This window comes from Chlorocebus sabaeus, chromosome 24, assembly GCF_047675955.1.
Source record: "Chlorocebus sabaeus isolate Y175 chromosome 24, mChlSab1.0.hap1, whole genome shotgun sequence".
NCBI lineage: Eukaryota > Metazoa > Chordata > Mammalia > Primates > Cercopithecidae > Chlorocebus > Chlorocebus sabaeus.
The window spans coordinates 77,286,680-77,305,302 of NC_132927.1; the positions used below are offsets into that span (position 1 = coordinate 77,286,680).

Genomic DNA, 18,623 nt, shown 5'->3' on the forward strand with positions numbered 1-18,623 from the left:
AAAGACATAGTCAAGACTGGGAAGAAAAAGAGATTTAATTGGACTTACAGTTCCACATGGCTGGGAGCCCTCAGAATCATGGCAGGAGGTGAAAGGCACTTCTTACATGGTGGAGGCAGGAGAAAATGAGAAAGATGAAAAAGTGGATACCCCTGATAAAACCAACAGATCTTGTGAGACTTATTCACTACCACAAGAACAGTATGGGGGAAACAGCGCCCATGATTCAAATGATCTCCCACCAGGTCCTTCCCACAACATGTGGGAATTACGGGAGTACAATCAAGATGAGATTTGGGTGGGGACACAGAGCCAAACCATATCATTCTGCCCATTGTCCCTCCAATCTCATCTCCTCACATTTCAAAACCAATCATGCCTTCCTAACAGTCCCACAAAGTCTTAACTCATTTCGGCATCCAAAAGTCCACAGTCCAAAGTCTCATCTGTGACAAGGCAAGTCCCTTCTGCCTATGAGTCTGTAAAATCAAAAGCAAACTTTATTTCCTAGATACAATGGGGGTGCAGATATTGGGTGCAGCCTAGATACAACAGGGGTGCAGCCATTCCAAATGGGAGAAATTGGCCAAAACAAAGTGGTTGCAGGGTCCATGCAAGTCCAAAATCCAGTGGGGCAGTCAAATTTTAAAGCTCCAAAATGATATCCCTTCATTCCAGGTCTCACACAGGTCACGCTGATGTGAGAGGTGGGTTCCCATGGTCTTGGGCAGCTCCCTCACTGTGGCTTTGCAGGGTATAGCCTCCCTGCTGGCTGCTTTCACAGGCTGGCATTGAGTGCGGCTTTACCAGGCACATGGTGCAAGCTGGTGGATCTACCATTTTGGGGTCTGGAGGACAGTGGCCCCCTTCTCACAGCTCCACTAACTGGTGCCCCAGTAGAGACACTGGGGGGGGCCGTCAACCCCACATTTCCCTTCTGTGCTGCCCTAGCAGAAGTTCTCCATGAGGGCCCCACCCCTGCAGTAAACTTCTGCCTGGGCATCCAGGTGTTTCCATACATCTTCTGAAATCTAGGCAGAGGTTCCAAACCTTAGTTCTTGACTTCTGTGCACCCTCAGGCTCAACACCATGTGGAAACTGCCAAGGTTTAGGGCTTGCACCCTCTGAAACCACGGGCCGAGTTTTACCTTGGTCCCTTTTAGCAATGGCTGGAGTGGCTGAGATGCAGGGTACCAAGTCCCTATGCTGCACACAGTGTGGAAACTGTGGGCCTGGTCCACAAAGCCATTTTTTTCCTCCTAGGCTTCTGGGTCTGTTATGGGAGGGACTGCCATGAAGACCTGTGACATGCCCTGGAGACATTTTCTCCATTGTCTAGGGGATTAACATTCAGCTCCTTGTTACTTATGCAAATATCTGCAACCAGATTGAATTTCTCCTCAGAAAAAGGGTTTTTCATTTCTGCTACATTGCCAGGCTGCAAATTTTCTGAACTTTTATGCTGTTTCTCTTTTAAAATGGAATGCTTTTAATAGCACCCAAGCCCCCTTTTGAATACTTTGCTGCTTAGAATTTTTTTCCACCAGATACTGTAAATCATCTCTCTCAAAAATCTCTAGGGCAGGGGCAAAATGCTGCCAGTCTCTTTGCTAAAACATAACAAGAATCACCTTTGCTCCAGTTTGCACAAGGATACTTAGGCATTAGACTGAAATATTAGGAGATAATTTCTCATCTCCATCTGAGACCACCTTAGCCTGGACCTTATTTTTCATATCACTATCAGCATATTTGTCAGAGCCTTTCAACAAGTCTCTAGGAGGTTCTAAACTTTCCCACATTTTCCTATCTTCTTCTGAGCCCTCCAAACTGTTCCAACTTCTGACTTTTGGAACTGTTACCCAATTCCAAAATCACTCACACATTTTTGGGTATCTTTTCAGCAACAAATCCCACTCCTGGTACCAATTTACTATATTAGTCTGTTTTCATGCTGCTGATAAAGACATACCCGAGACTGGGAAGTAAAAGAAGTTTAATTGGACTTACAGTTCCACATGGCTGGGGAGGCCTCAGAATCATGGCGGGAGGTGAAAGGCACTTCTTACATGGTGGTGGGAAAAGAAAATGAGGAAGATGCACAAATAGAAACCCTTGATAAAGCCATCAGGTCTCGTGTGACTTATTTATTACCATGAGAGCAGTATGGGGGAATCGCCCCCATGATTCAAATTATCTCCCACCAGGTCGCTCCCACAACATGTGGGATTTATGGGAGTACAATTCAAGATGAGATGTGGGTGGGGACACACAGCCAAACCATATTAACCAGTGATGGGAAAGTTCCTTGAAACGAATATGATTAATCCAGTTCTGTACAATTGAGACTCACTGACAAAAAATGTCTTTCATTTATGAAAAAACAACATAGGCTTATTCATTTATTTTATGACTATTGAGCATTACATGAATGTGTACCCCATAGTTTCTGTGAACATTTCTCTAATGTTGAAGGTCTATGTATCTTGGTGGTAAAGGATCAAAAATGTATTGTCAAAGTCATAGTGTGTTGAATAGCGGCTTTGTGGATATTCATCATATGAAATTATTTACTTCAAAAATGATTAATAAACACTAGAGATTCCATTGCATGTGGCAAGGATCATAATGTGACATAGACCAGGGTTTGTCACCACAAGTGTAGTCCGTAAATAAAAGATCTCGTGTTACGTTTGTTAGTGAGGAATATGTAGATGAATGCAACTCATTGTCATTATACATAAAGAAGCCTAAGCATGGACCAGTGATGAACGTGTGTCATGGGTCGGGTGTGGTGGCTCATGCCTGTAATCCCAGCACGTTGGGAGGCCGAGGTGGGTGGATCACGAGGTCAGGAGATCGAGACCATCCTGGCTAACACAGTGAAACTCCGTCTCTACTAAAAATACCAAAAAAAAAAAAAAAATTAGCCAGGCATGGTGGCGGGCACCTGTAGTCCCAGCTACTCAGGAGACTGAGGCAGGAGAATGGCATGAACCCGGGAGGTGGAGCTTGCAGTGAGCCGAGATTGTGCCACTGTACTCCAGCCTGGGCAACGGAGCGAGACTCTGTCTCAAAAAAAAAAAAAATTAAATAAAAGAAAGTGTGTCATGAACCTAATATTATATCCATACATTTCTGAACAGATTAAGTCCATTATATAAAGGTTTCTGTTTCTCCAGTTACGGTTAAGGATTAAAAGATTATCTATCGATCTATCTATCTATCTATCTATCTATCTATTAATTATATATCTATCTCTATAATATACTACTGTTTTTCTTGGTTTTGATGGTAGATTTGTGGTGTTTTCCTTGATTATATTATAAAAATCAGTAAGTGAATAGATTTTTAAAATTCAAAGACCTTAAATAAATAGGTTATCTGTCTCCTGTATGGTAAATATTCTATAGACATGAAGGCCACAAGAACCACTCCCACTTACAAAAAGAATAGGAGGCACTGAGCAGTGCCACCCCACGGCAACTCTAGTCCTGCTGGGCAGATAATGCGGGCTCTCCCTACCTGGGACTGTCACTCATATAAGAGGGGACACATAGACAGGGTTTGTAATGGTCATTATTCTCATTTTTATTTTAGGTGATTCACTCAGTGGTGTTTATTAAGTTAATTAAAATAATCAATTGATTAAGTCAATTAAGAAGGAAGTGTTAATTGTGGGTCAGTGGTGAGAAAGAGGGCGAGCCATGGACCAATGTTGGGAATGTGGCACAAGCCAAGGGTTATGGTTAATCCAGTATTTTGCAATTTTAATATTTCTTTAAAAAGTTTAAATCTAGTCTCTTTCACACCTTTTCACACTTGCTTTCTCTTCTACAGAGTGAGTACACCGCAGGTGATTAGCTATTCTGTAATGATGAGGGCCGGGCTGCTTTCTCTGTGGGCAAGGAGCATGGAGGCTGATGACAGGACAGTCAGGGTCCCTGTTCTTGGTTTGGATAATTTGCTCACAGATGTTGACTGTATTACTTAAAAGAAGTAAAAAGCTCCACATATTAAAATACCACAGAACACGCATGCGCCAATGATGAGAATGTTATATGAATCAATGTTCATGATTAATCCAACTCAACACCACTTCCATTAAGAATATAGTCAGGCTATTTTATTTGTGTTGCTGGCAGTTTAATATTCATATACATTTTACATCACTGTTGATTTAAACAGTCCTCCGTCGATATAGACCTATGCCATTAACTGCTTAAGAGGGTAGCACATAGGAAGATTGAAAGTAATTATCAGTATTCTACTGGGCAAGAAGATGGTGGATTTATGGTAGCTCATTGTGTCATCTTTGAAATATAGACAAATTAAAAGAAAGAGGGCTAAGGATGGGCCAGTGATAATTGTGGCATTGCTATGTATGAAGAATGTTGATTGATCCATTGATCCATGTGTGTCATACTTAGATGCATTATAGGAAGATATCTAGTGTATTATTTCTGTGGGAAATTAAAGACATGCACTGTCTAATACCATCACTGCTAGCCACGGGAACTACTGTGCACATGGAATGTGACTAGTCTAATTGACATGTGATCTACATGGAAAAATACATACCGAGTTTAAAAACCTCAATATGAATAAGGTAAAATATTTCTAGAATTATTTATATCGATTAAAAGATAGTATTTTAGATACTGGGCTAAATAAAATACATAATTACAGTTGATTTCACCTGTTTCTTTTTACTTTTTAAATACTGTAGCTTCTAGAAAATTTACAAGTATTTGTGTAGGTGGCATTAAATTTTTTATTGCTCAGCACTGCTATAATCCAATGAGAGGAATATTCAATTTTATGTTTTTCTAATCCATGGGTACTGATTGTATTATTATTGGCTAATCAGTGATGAATCACTAATAAGTGAATAAAGGAATGAGAAAAAAATGGAAACAGCACATGCTAAACATTAAAGTGTAGACTGCTGAAACAAGGATTATTTTCCTTTTCTTTTTTGAGGCAGAGTCTCACTCTGTCACCCAGGCTGCAGTGCAGTGGCACAGTCACAACTCACCATAGCCTCGACCTTTAGGCTTAAGCCATCCTCCTGCCTCAGCTTCCCTAGTAGCTGGGACCACAGGCGCATGCCACCACACCTGGCTAATTTTTTTGTATTTTTTGTAGAGATGAGGTTTTACCGTGTTGCCTAGGCTGGGCTCAAACTCCTGGGCTCAAGCGATCCACCCTCCTTGGCCTCTCAGTGCATGAGCCATTGTGTCTGGCCTATTAAAAATAGTTTTTATTAAGCACCAAAACCCGTAAAAATAATGGCTATGGTTTAATGGTTAATTCTTTTAGGTAGGGATGGTTAGTTTATTTAGGTAAGGAAGGCATGAAAAGATCATGTAATAATCCATGCTGTTTTATTTTGTTGGTGGTGTCTTGCTAGTTTTCAGTTTTTTTTTGTTTCAAAGACAATTACTAACAACAAATACCTGATTAAGTAGCTGACTAAATGGAAGAGGATTAAGCATGCAAGTACTGAATGTGGGCAGGATTAATCCATGTAGGCACCACTGAAATCCACTGTGAGAGATACCCAGTCTCCTACTTTCATAGATGGGCCTGTAGCAGGATCTTGATGGTATTGATTACATTAGTATTGTTTAAGTGAATTGAAGAGTAAATAATTAAACAAATTGAACAAATGTATAAATTAACTTTTTTGTTTGTTTGTTTGGTTTTTTTTGGAAAAGGAGTCTCACTCGGTCGCCCAGGCTGGAGTGCAATGATGCGATCTTGGCTCACTGCAACCTCTGCCTCCTGGGTTCAGAAAATTCTCCTGCCTCAGCCTCCCGAGTAGCTGGGATTGCAGGTGCCTGCCACCATGCCCGGCTAATTTTTGTATTTTAGTAGAGACGGGGTTTCATTATGTAGGTCAAGCTGGTCTCGAACTCCTGACCTCAAATGATCTGCCCGCCTAGGCTTCCCAAAGTGCTGGGATTACAGGTGAACTTATTAAACAAATGTGTAAATGAATAAAAAAAGAAAGCCAAGCATGAACCAATGGATTATTATTATGTTTTTGAAGCATTGAAGTCAATAAAATACACACAAGCACAGGGATGGATGGTTGCTCTTATTTCTAAGGTAGAGATTTTTATGGAAATAAGAAAATGGAAGACGACCAGTGTTGAGAATGTGTCAGGTGATAAGAATTAATATTAATCCAGTTCTAGTCATTGAGTTCATTGAACAACAATGAGAATGAAGATCTAGTTGATTATCTCTGTGGGTAATGGGCAGGTTGACAGATGTTAGTTTTATTCAGAGTTTTTGAACAGTTTCTTTGGATTCTCAGCTATGGATTGTAAGGGAATGAATGAAGAAGTTTATGTCACAGTAAATTAAAAGAAGACAAATGACAGACCAGTGATGGTCATAAATTATGAAGCAAGTATTAGGATAAAGTCATTTCTATACTGCTGATGTCCATATAAAGGATATAATGTCTGGACTCCTAACTGCTTAATGTTCACAGATGGGTTGATGTTATATTCAGTTTTGGATGCTGGTAGATTTATCCTTGTTAATTTTCTTTCAAAAGATAGATGTAAGATTAAATTAGCCTATTACAAATTAAACAGTAAATAGGCAAATAGATGAATACATAAAGAGGGTCAAGAAGGATTTGTCAATTAAATAAAATTTTATTTTATTTTAAGAATAAAATAAAACTTAAAAAAAGAATGAGCATTGGTGAAAATGTACCCTGAAACAAAATTTAAGATCGATATAATTCTGAACAAGTTGGTTCTGCTAAAAAATGGATGGAAGAAGATATTTCATGCAGTTTACAATTGTTTAGTATTTCACTTTTTCACTACTCTTAATTTACACATTCTGCCATTGATAAAGATTTAGGTTTCTAAGCTATTGGCAAAGAAAACACAAGGAAGGAAAAAAATGTTGTCAGTGAAGTAAAACACAATGTTCCTTTATGTTCTTTGTTAAATATTTAAAATTTGAAAATAGTTGAGGAAAGGCTAGAGAAAGAGGGCCCTGCCTGGGCCACGCTGAGTGTGAGGCTGCATACGGATTTTGGTTGGTCCATACATGTAACAGTGAGATCCTCTGTAGAAGGAGATTTGGTGGATGAGCTCTTGGAGAAATTAGCCTACATATATCAGTTATAACATTCACATATCTTATTCTTGCTTTGTTGTGATTCATGAATATTGATTAAGTAATTTTTAGTCAATTAATGAACTAAATCAATAAACAACTGTATAAATAAATAAAAAGTCTCAAAACTAAAGCAATGATAAGTACTCTGGGGTGCTTGAATCAAGGATTTTGATTAAACTATATGACTCTGAGGTTCATTGTGAAAACAAGCCTAGTTTACTGCCTCAGTGGGACATGAGCTTGTAGCTGCAGTGAGGAATATAAGCATCTCGTGCTTAGGATTGTGCAGATCTGATATGAATCCTACTATTAGTAGTAAATCAGTGCATGAGTAAATAAAGACACGTACCAATGAATTCAGCCAAAGAGGGCTGGATATGCACCAATTATGAGAGTATGTAGTGAGATATAAATTATTATTAAATATTTCTGAGAAGCTGAGTTCTAGTAAGTAAATAGTTCAAGGCTGTTACCATATTGGTTAGGAACATATGGGCAGATGTATGTTTCTGGGTTGCCAGCTGTTAATTTTGTTCTGTATTTTAATATGAAAAGGGAAAAGAAGGGAACAGAAATAATTGCTTACAGAACTACCTAATTGAAAGATCAAGCAGGCACCAACTGTTGAGCTTATGGGCAGATGTTAGTGTTATTTAGAGCTCTTGTTCAGGGTATGTAGGCTAACAAATTTTGATGTTATTATTCTAAGTATATGAAGGAAGGGATTATTTATTTATTTGCTTATTTTTTATTGACAGAATTTTTTTTATTAACTGTAGCATCAAGAACAATACTTCCCTCATAGCAACGACAAAATAAAACTATAATAATAAAATAATAAAAAATAATACAACTGTTAGTCATATAGCTAACAATAATTGTTTACTATATATTAACCACTGTGCAATTTTTAAAAATTTTCTATTTTTATTTTAATAGTTTTGGGGGACTAGGTCATTTTTGATTACATGGGTAAGTTCTTTAGTGGTGATGGTGCATCTGTCACCTGAGCAGTGTACACTGTACCCAATGTGTAGTCTTTTATTCCTCATCCCCTACCAGCCTTCCCCTTGAGTCCCCAAAGTTCATTATGTCATTATTATGCCTTTGCATCCTCATAGCTTAGCTTGCACTTACAAGTAAGAACATACGATGTTTGGTTTTATTCCTAAGTTAATTCACTGAGAATAATGGTCTTCAACTCCATCCAGGTTGTTGCGAATGCCATTATTTCGTTCCTTTTTATGACTGAATAGTATTCCACAGTTTGTGGATATATATACACATTTTCCTTATCCACTCACAGGTTGATAGGCATGTAGGCTGGTTTCATATATTTGCAATTGTGAATTGTGTTGCTATAAACATGCGTGTACAAGTGTCTTTTTCATATAATGACTTCTTTTCCTCTGGGTAGATACCCAGTAGTAGGATTGCTGGGTTAAATGGTAGTTCTACTTCTAATTCTTTAAGGAATCACCATACTGTTTTCCATAGTGGTTGTACTAGTTTGCCTTCCCACCAGCAGTGTAAAAGTGTTCCCTTTTCACCACATCCATGCCAATGTTGATTAACTTTTGATTTTTTAATTATGACACTCTTGCAGGAGTAAGGTGGCATCCTATTGTGGTTTTAATTTGCATTTTCCCTGGTAATTAGTGATGCCGAACATTTTTTCATATGTTTGTTGGCCATTTATATATCTTCTTTTGGAAATTGTCTATTCATGTCCTTTGTCCACTTTTTGATAGATTATTTTTGTTTTTTTATTGATTTGTTTGGGTTCCTTGTAGTTTCTGATTATTAGTCCTTTGTCAGATCATAGTTTGCAAGTATTTTCTCCCACTCTGAGGGGTGTCTGTTTACTCTGCTGATTATTTCTTTTGCTGTCCAAAAGCTTTTTAGTTTCATTAGGTCCCATCTATTTATTTTTGTTTTTGTTGCATTTGTTTTTGTGTTGTTGGTCAAAACTCTTTGCCTAGGCCAATATCTAGAAGAGTTTTTCCGATGTTATATTGCAGAGTTTTTATGGTTTCAGGTCTTAGATTTTAAGTCTTTGATCCATTTTGAGTTGGCTTTTGTTTAAGGTGTGAGAGATGATGATCCAGTTTTATTCTTCTACATGTGGCTGGCCAATTATCCCAGCAGCATTTGCTGAGTAGGGTATGCTTTTCCCACTTTATGTTTTTGTTTGCTTTGTTGAAGGTCAGTTGGCTGTAAGTATTTGGCTTTATTTCTGGATTCTCTCTCCTTTTCCATTGGTCTAAGTGCCTATTTTTATACGAGTATCATACTGTTTTGGTGACTAGAGCTTTGTAGTATAGTTTGAAGTTGAGCAATGAAATGCCTCCAGATTTGTTAGTATTACTTTGGCTATGTGGGCTCTTTTTCAGTTCCATATGAATTTTAGGATTATTTTTTCTAGTTCTGTGAAGAATAATGATGGTATTTGGATGGTAATTGCATTGAATCTGTAGATTCCTTTTGGTAGCATGGCCATTTTCACAATATTGATTCTATCCGTTCATGAACGTGGGATGTGTTTTCATTTGTTTGTGTCATCTATGATTTCTTTCAGCAGTGTTTTGTAGTTTTCCTTGTAGAGATCTTTCACCCCTTTGGTTAGGTATATTCCTAAGTACGTTTTTGTTCTTGTTGCAGTTGCCATAAAAGCTATTGAGTTTTTGATTAGATTTTTAGCTTTGTTGTTGTTGGAGTATAGCAGTCCTACTGATTGCAGGAAAGTGATTATTTAAAAGAGGACAAACATAGATGAATAAGGTTAATTTATCATTAACAATGTCTGTATAAATAAAAGGGGCATGGGGTTCTGCACACTGTGGATAAAGCATATAGAATCAGTTATTTGCAATAATATTTTAGGCCATTTTGCATTTTCTTTGAAGAAAATAAAAATACTAACAAATTATTCCATGAGTGAATAAAAAAATAAACAAATAAATGAATAGATTCATAAGTTAGGATCAAACACAGACCATTGGTGAAAATGTGTTAAGAAATGGGAACATAAATTTATCCAATTCTAATCAAGGAAGATCTATAAAAAAGATCACCTTGGTTCTTATGTTTGTGGGTGGGGCTTAAGTGATGGAATTTGGAACATGCATCGTTTTTATCATTTTCTTAGGATGTAGGTTCAGGAGTTTTCCGTATAGTGCCTAAATTAGTAATTAAACAAGTCAATAAATAAAATCAGAGCCATTCTTAGGCTAATTGGGAATTTGACAAAAACTGCAGTTTTTTTTTTTTAATATATAAATTTGGTACAACAGGACTTAAGTCCCTTAAAAAATCTAAATCTGTGCTGCTTCTTGAATTTTCTAAAATCTGGTTTTCACTCCACATTCCATATGCCAGATCTGACTTATTTGTTATCCAGTGATGGAGATCATGTCTGTCACTTATGTGGATAAGAAACAGAGAGGCACATGTGAGTAACAGAGTTCTTGTTCTTGCTTTGATGGGGGCTATTCATGTTGTCCATCGAATTAATTCAAAGAATGAATGGCTACCTCAAACATAAATAGAATTTAAAAATGCTGAGAGAGTGGATGTGAAGTGTTCTCGCCACAAAAATGACAACTATGGGAGGTAATGTTTATATTAATTAGCTAGAGTTAGTCAACCGACAATGTATATATACTTCAAAACATCATGTCGTACACTATAAATACACATAATTTTATCTGTCAATTAAAAATAAAATAACAAAATCAAAACCAATTAAACAATGCCATGCATGAACCAATATTGGGAATATGTAATGAACCATAGGTTAAGATGAATTTGTTTTAGTACAGCTGAAGTCCCTTACAAAGATGAATTTATTTTGGTACAACTGGAATCCCTTACAAACATAATTGGAGGGGGTTGTATTCATTTTCATGGTTGCTTAATATTCTTCTCTATTGTGCACCATATTTTAAGAAGATTTCTCTATTGATAAAGATCTAGGCTTTTACATTGTTGGGAAGGGAGCACCTACAAATACGGAACGAATTGCCAGTGTTCCAGTTGTGGAATGAGATGATAGACTGTTCATTGTACTGCTGTTAAGTTATGAGTAAATTAAGTGAAAGACAATTGAGCAAAGAGCAGTGGCACATGGGATGGGTAGAAAGCAAGGTTATTGATTAATTATAGGCACAGTCTGAGTCCCAATTAAAAAGAGATCTCGTCTACCAGCTCTGTGGGAAATGAGCCTGGAGATAGCATTCTGCGACAGTCAGAGGTCTTGTTCTTGGGTTTTTGTGATTCATGGGTATTAAATTATTTTGTGGGTGAAACCATTAATGAAATAATATGCATAGTCAATAAACAGTGTATAAGTAAATACATGAGAAAAAAGTGAGTGATGAATAGTTCTGGGGCATATGAATCATTAATTTTGATTAAACCCTAAACTCTGAAGTCCATTAGAAAGAGACCTTGCTCTTCTCTGTAAGGGAGTGGAGTTCAGAGTAGAAGTTCAGGTTCTTGGGCTTCAGTGAGTGCTTAGGTAGGGATTGTAAGTGAATCAATGAATGCATTAACAAAGTAATGTGTAAGTGAAGATAAAGACTATCATATGTGAACCATTTATGACAGCATGTCATGAAACAAGTATTACTAGTAATATATTTGTAGAATACTGAATTTCAATATGATACATAGGCAAAAGCTGTCTTTTGGAGTACATAGGAGCTCCAGACACACAGAAACACATAGATAGATTCATCTAAGTGTCCATGTTGGCATTCTGCATTGGTAAGAGGTTGCTGGTTGTCAGTTTATTAAGAAGGGAAAATATTTACATAAAATATTACATGACTGTAACAGAAAAGGAGCAAATATGTGCCAATTTGAGGATGTGTTACATGACACCAGTTATGATCCATCTAATTGTATCTACTGAATTTTATAAAAAACAACAAAAAATGGCAAGGGATAGAGTCAGTTATTTCTATGGGTAATGAGCATGTGGGTTGTTTTGTGTTCAAGTATAGAATCTAAGATCTCTGGTAATTGTATATTGTTTTTTAAGTTGAATGAATATAATTATATCTCAAGGGTCAACTCTGGACAGTGTGGAGCAAGCTTATGACTAATCCCATTCTACCTTACTGATGTCCATATAGAGAAAGTGGGATCTAGGCACTTCTAACTTGGGTTAACTTGGGTTAAGTTCATAGAGAGAGATCATAGGGTATTTCAGTTCTGGGCTGCTGGTGGGTTTACTATATTTTATTGAGATAGTGCCAAACATGGACCAATATTGAGAATGTGTCATGTGACCAGGGTTATAATTAATCCAACGTTATTTAGTGAGTTTTATTTTTAAGAAAATTAAGAGAGGAGGATTTTGTTGACTGTAGCTATGGGCTGTGAACATGTAGACAGATATTGACAGTTCGTATCTTTCGTCTTGGAGTCCATTGTTATTGATATGTTGTTCTAAGGGAATACAGGAGGTTGTTCATATCTAGATCAATTACTTAAGGGAAGGTTAAGCATGGGCCAATGAGGAACATGTGTTATGAACCAAAGATAATGATTACTCCAGTTACACTCTAATGTTGTCCAGATAAATAGAGCTCCAGGTTGCCCCTGCTTTGGGTAAAGCACACATTGAAATTTCCATGGAGTAATTCTTTAGAAAAACAGATACGTAATTTATTCCATGCATAATTGTATATATGAATAAATAAGCAAATCACTAGACATATAAATCAGAAAGATTCTCTGTCATAGATGAGAATATGCCGTAAAACGAAGGTTTACATTTATCTAATTTTACACAAGTGAGATCCACCAAAAATGATCACCTATCTGTTAAATTTATGGATAGGGAGTATGTAGACAGACATTTGTGATAGATATGGCTCTTATTCTCATGTTGATATTCATTGTATTATTTAAAAACCCAAACTACACAAGTCAATAAATAAGGAGTGCCATTTTTGGGCAATGATGAGGTGACCCAAGTTTATGATTAATCTAATACTGCCAAACAAATTTCCATTAAAAAGTCTAACTGTAGGGTCTTTCTTTCTCTTGAAAGTATGTATTTTACTTCACCAAATGAGCACATTATGGTGAAGAACTGGTTTAATCATTCTCTAATGCTAAAGATCTTGGCTTTTACCTCTGTGGGTAAGGAGAGAAGAGATTTATGTAAGTAACAATTAGCGTTTACTGTTCTTGGATTGGGAGGTTGGTTTATGGGTGTTGCCTGAATTTATTAAAATAATAACTGGATATATTAATAAATAAAACTAGGTAATACCAATATGGACCAGTGATAAGAATATGTTCAGAATTGGGATTTATGATTAATCTGATTCAGCACTAGTAAAATTCAATAAGAAAAATACAAGATGTTTCATTCATTTTCAGAGACGATTCAAATTCTGTTTTATTTTTGCACTGTGATTCAGTTAAGTACCTCTCCATTGATAATTAATTCCTTGAGGGAGGAGCACATAGGAAGATGGACAATATTGTCAGTGTTCTAGTTGTGCAGCAAGATTATGGTTCCTTGGTAATTTATTACATCATCTTTGGCACTTGAAAAAGGGCCAGCTGTGGACCAGTGAGTAGCATGGAACTGACATGAAACAAGGATGTTGATTAATTAATATGTGCAAAAAGTGCATATATGTGTGTGTATATATATGTATGCAAATACACGCACACATATATGTTGCAAAAAGTGACCTCATCTATTAGCTCTGTGCTCAATGGACATATATACAATTATTAGTAGTCACAGATGTTGTTTTTGAGCTTTTTGATTCATGAGAATTGATTATACTATTATTAATGAACAATGAATAAAGAAATAAACGATGCATAAAGTATGTCAAGTATAGCCAGTCATTAGTATTCTGAGCTGTAGGAATCAAAGATTTTGATTCTCAGAGAAAAAAGAAACTAGTAATTTCTTCTGTGGGAAAGGGGCTTACAGCAAAAGTTAGGAATAGCCAAAGATCTGATTCTCAGTTTTTCATGCTGTGAATGGTATGAGAAGTGAACCAGTGCAAGAATAAAGATGCAGAAATTAATGATGGGCTAATTATGCAAGTCTGTCATGAAACAAGGATTATTACTAATTGTTGTTATTTTCTGAAGCACTGAGTTTCATAACATAAATAGATTAAGTCTCCCTTACAATTTTCCATAAAAGACATATCTAGTTTCACGAGAGTCCCTGTTGTAATTTTGGACTGATGTTGGGTTGTTGGTTTTATTTAGAAAACAAACAAATCATTTACATTAAAAGTAATTTTTCCAATAATTGCCTAAATGAAAGAAGGCCAGGTGTGGACTAATATTGAGAATATGATCGTAGGTATTATTAATCCAATTCTGTTCACTGAACATTATTTACAAAAATAATAATGATCTAGCCATTTGTATTTTTGGGCAAGTGAGCATACAAACAGATATTAATCAGTGTTCTTGTCCAGTTTCTTGGATTTTATTCATTTTGATGTATTGTAAAAAGCAAATGAACAAATGAGTTTGTGTTTCAATTATTTAAAAGAATATGGAGGATTGGCCAATCTGTCATCAAACAAAGATAACAATTAACCCATTTTTACAGATTAAAAAAAAAAAGAAATCTACATGGATCCCACTTTGGACAAAGTGCATGTCAACAGTTGCGTGAAATGGTATTCCACTTCTGGATTACTGTTTGGTTTTATTCTTTTTTTAAAAAAAAAGATGAATAAATCATCAAATTATTTTTGGGGTAATTAAATAAAAGAAAGAACACAAGTGAGTCAGTAAATGCTTAAATTAAGGTAAATCTTGGATCACTGCTTCATGGCACACTCTCAGCAATGCTCAAATACGGTCCCTTAAAAAAGATTAATGAGGTTTGGGTGTTTATGTGGTTAGGGAGTATACAAATGGATAGTTGTAATGGTTACATTTATTACTCTTGTGTTGGATGGATTTAAGGGTTCATTATATTAAAAATTAAACAATAAATCCCAAAGGTATGGTTATTCTTGACTCAATAATGAGAATGTGTTAGGAACCAAGGCTTATGATTAATCTAAAAGAATTTCTAAAAGAAGTTAAGTCTTTGCTGTTTCATTTTTTTCTAAAATGTGTATTTTCATTCACACAATGAACATGCCACACCTAATTATTCAATAACAATAAAGATATGGGTGTTTCACCTCTGTGGTTAAGGAGCTCAGAGACTGTTGCAGATAATAGTCACAATTCATGTCCTGGGTTTAGGTGGCTTGTTCATCACTAAATTATGTTAGAAGAATAAATGGCTAAATATATACATATATGAAAAGCATACCATGCAAAAACCAATAATGGAAGTGAACCAAAGTTTATGATTAGTCAATTCAGCCCAACTTAGGTCCATTACAAATGATGGAGGGCTTTTATTTTTCAGAGGTTTTTAATATTGTATTTTATTTTGTGCCGTGGTTGATTTACACACATTTCTTTAAAGTTAAAGATCAAGGCTATTCACTCTTCTAGGGTGAAGCTAGAGGAGTGAATAGAGGAGTGAATATCCTCTAGATAGGAAAAGGAAGATAGTGTCAGTGTCCTCATTGTGAGTTAAGATGGTGGTTCCACAGTTGTTCATTCTATTGTATTATTATCTTTTGCTGTGTAATGAATTACTGAACAATTTAATGGATTAAAACAACAATAACATTTGTTATTTCTCACGGTTTCTATGTGGCAGGAATCCAGGAGAGGCTTACTGGGGGCAGTTTTGGCTTAGGGTCTCTTGTGAAGTTGCAGGCAAGATGTCAGATGGAGTTGCAGTCATCTGAAAGCTTGACTGTATTAGAGAGTCTGCTTCAATTACATGGCTGGAAAGTTGGTGCTGATTGTGGGAAGCCACAGTTTCATCACAAATGGACTCTTCCTCAGGACTGCTTGAGTATCCTCACAACATGGCAGTTGATGTTCCCTAGAGCAATCAACCTAAGACAGAGAAATGTGGAACTCTCAAAGTATTTTATAATCTGGCTCCAGAAGTCATACACCATCATTTCCACAGTATTCTATTGGTAACATAGGCAGTCATGATTTAATATGGAAAGAAGCTACACAAGGCTATGCGTACCAGGAGACATGGGCTTTGGGAGCCATTTTGGAGGCTGGCTACCTCACGTACTATCTTTAAAATATGGACAAATTAAATACAAGAAAGTCTGGATGAAATATTAATGTGAGTTTGGTATGAAGCAAGGAAGTGTAGTTCATTATTTGTATAATGCTTAGATCCATTCTAAAAAAATGCAGTGTCACTTCTATGGAAAATAAGTTTACAGATCTCAGTAATATTCAAGGATCTCGTTCTTAGATTTTTTTGATTTGTGTCTGTTGGCTTTGTTGTTAGTGACTCAATGAGTGAAACAATAAAGTATGAATGAATGAATAAAAAAGGAATGCTAGGCCTAGACCAATGATGAGTATTCTGGGGTGTCTGAATCAATGATTTTGATTAAACCCTGTAACTCTGAGGTCCATTACAAGAGGAGACCTAATTAACACCTATATGGTAAATGATATTATAGTAGAAGTTAGAATTATTTGGGATTTTGTTCTTAGGCGGTTGAGGTTCATAGGTGTGGATTGTATTACTAGAAAAGATTTAGTAAATGAAAAATGAAACAAATATGTAAATAAAGGAAGACAAGTAGAGCCATATGTGGTCTAATTATGAGAATGTATAATGTATTTATTATTATTAACACACTTCTGAAGCACTCAGTATCGACATAAATTGATTAAATCTGATACTTATTTGGGTAAGGTGTATATATAGAGAGATGAGTACCTAGAAATCAATGTTGTTTGTCCTGCATTATTTAGGTGGTGCTGTTTCTTAATGAACACAAGAAAATATGATCTAGTCTGGGAGTGATGAGCAAATGGACAGGGGTTAATGCCATTCATATTTCTGATGCAGTCTGTATGTTCACAGATATTGATGATATGAGTGAATGTATACACAGGAGTGAATGTATTCAGTTATTTGAGGAACGTAAAGCAGTGTTTCTTGACTTTGGCTGTATGGACATTTTGGGTAATTCTCTATGGTGCAGGATTGTCTTGTATATTGTAGGATGTGTGGTAACTTCATTGGCTTCTACTCAGTAGATGCCAATATTGACCCTCCTCCCAGTGTGACAATCAAACATTTCTTCAGACTTTGGCAAATTTCATCTGTGGGGGGCAACATTGGCCCCAGTTGAGAACCACTGAGGTACAACATGGACTGAAGAGGAGCATGTGCTAAAAAAGTGTGAATTATTTATCCTGTAGTATCTTACTGATGTTTGGGTAAAAAAAAAAAAAGCAAAACAAAAGACCTAAAACTAGGCTTTTCCCATACGGGGTCAGGTTCATGTGTATAGTTGCATTTAATTGTATTACAATTCTGGGTTGTTGATGGGCTGATCATACTGTGTTTTCTCTGAAAAAACATAATTGTTCATGAATGCTTACTAAATGAATAAGTGAAACAAAAAATGAATAAAGAGATACATAAAGTAGAGTCTAGCATGGACTATTTTGGCGAAATTTTACCATAAAAAAGTGTTTAAATTTACCTAATTCTGTATTGTATAAATGAGATCCATTATTGGGAATAAGGTTCTAGACTTTTACCATCTGGGTAGAAAACACATAGATGGATACTTGTAATAGCTTTTATTCTTGTGTTGGGTGCCAGATAAATCAGTAAATAATATTCCAGGCCATTCTTTGGCCACTGATTACAATGTGGTGTGAATGAGAGTTTATAATTAATCTTGTACAGTCCTACAAATGCCCCTTGAAAGATTTAAATGCATGTAGGCTGTTCTTTCTTAAATCTGCTCTTACTTTACACAATAGATGCACCATACCTGATTTAATTATTTTTCAGTGGTGAAAATTATGGCTCTTACTTCTGTGGGTAAAAAGTGTAGGAATGGATTTAAGTTAATTTTTATCGTCTTTATTTGTGGGGAGTTGTTCATGCTTTTTATTATTTTAGAGAAATAAATGGGCACATTTTTAAATAAAGTAAAAAAACTCTGTGCCGAGATGGCGCCACTGCACTCCAGCCTGGGCGACAGAGTGAGATTCCGTCTCAAAAAAAAAAGCTCTGTGCTTTGCCCAGTGGTAGAAATGATTGTAAACAAAAACAAAATTCTATTTCCATTCGACACAACTGAGAACCTTAAAGAAAATAAGGAAGTTTTTAAATGACTTTTAGAGTTGAGGATTATTCCATTTTATTTTTGCACCCCAGGTAAATTACATTTCCTCAAGTGACCTAATCTGTTGAACATATATATACACACACACACACACAGACACACACACACACACACACACACACACACATATATATATATATTTTGAAACGGAGTCTCTGTCTGTCACCATGCTGGGGATCACTGCAATCTCCGCCTCCCAGGTTCAAGCGATTC

At 36.2% G+C, this 18,623-nt stretch overlaps 1 long non-coding RNA gene and 2 other non-coding genes across 35 annotated transcripts in view; all 3 read left to right on the forward strand.

The window, feature by feature from the left end:
* LOC103229707 (uncharacterized) overlaps window positions 1-18,623 on the forward strand; it is a 188,499-nt gene that overhangs the window by 32,276 nt on the left and 137,600 nt on the right. The gene's annotated exons all lie outside the window — the stretch shown is intronic.
* On the forward strand, window positions 7,279-7,350 carry LOC119619166 (small nucleolar RNA SNORD113/SNORD114 family). Its single transcript, XR_005235599.1, has one exon. It is a non-coding gene; the product is annotated as a small nucleolar RNA SNORD113/SNORD114 family (small nucleolar RNA).
* LOC119619157 (small nucleolar RNA SNORD113/SNORD114 family) lies at window positions 16,600-16,671 on the forward strand. Its single transcript, XR_005235593.1, has one exon. It is a non-coding gene; the product is annotated as a small nucleolar RNA SNORD113/SNORD114 family (small nucleolar RNA).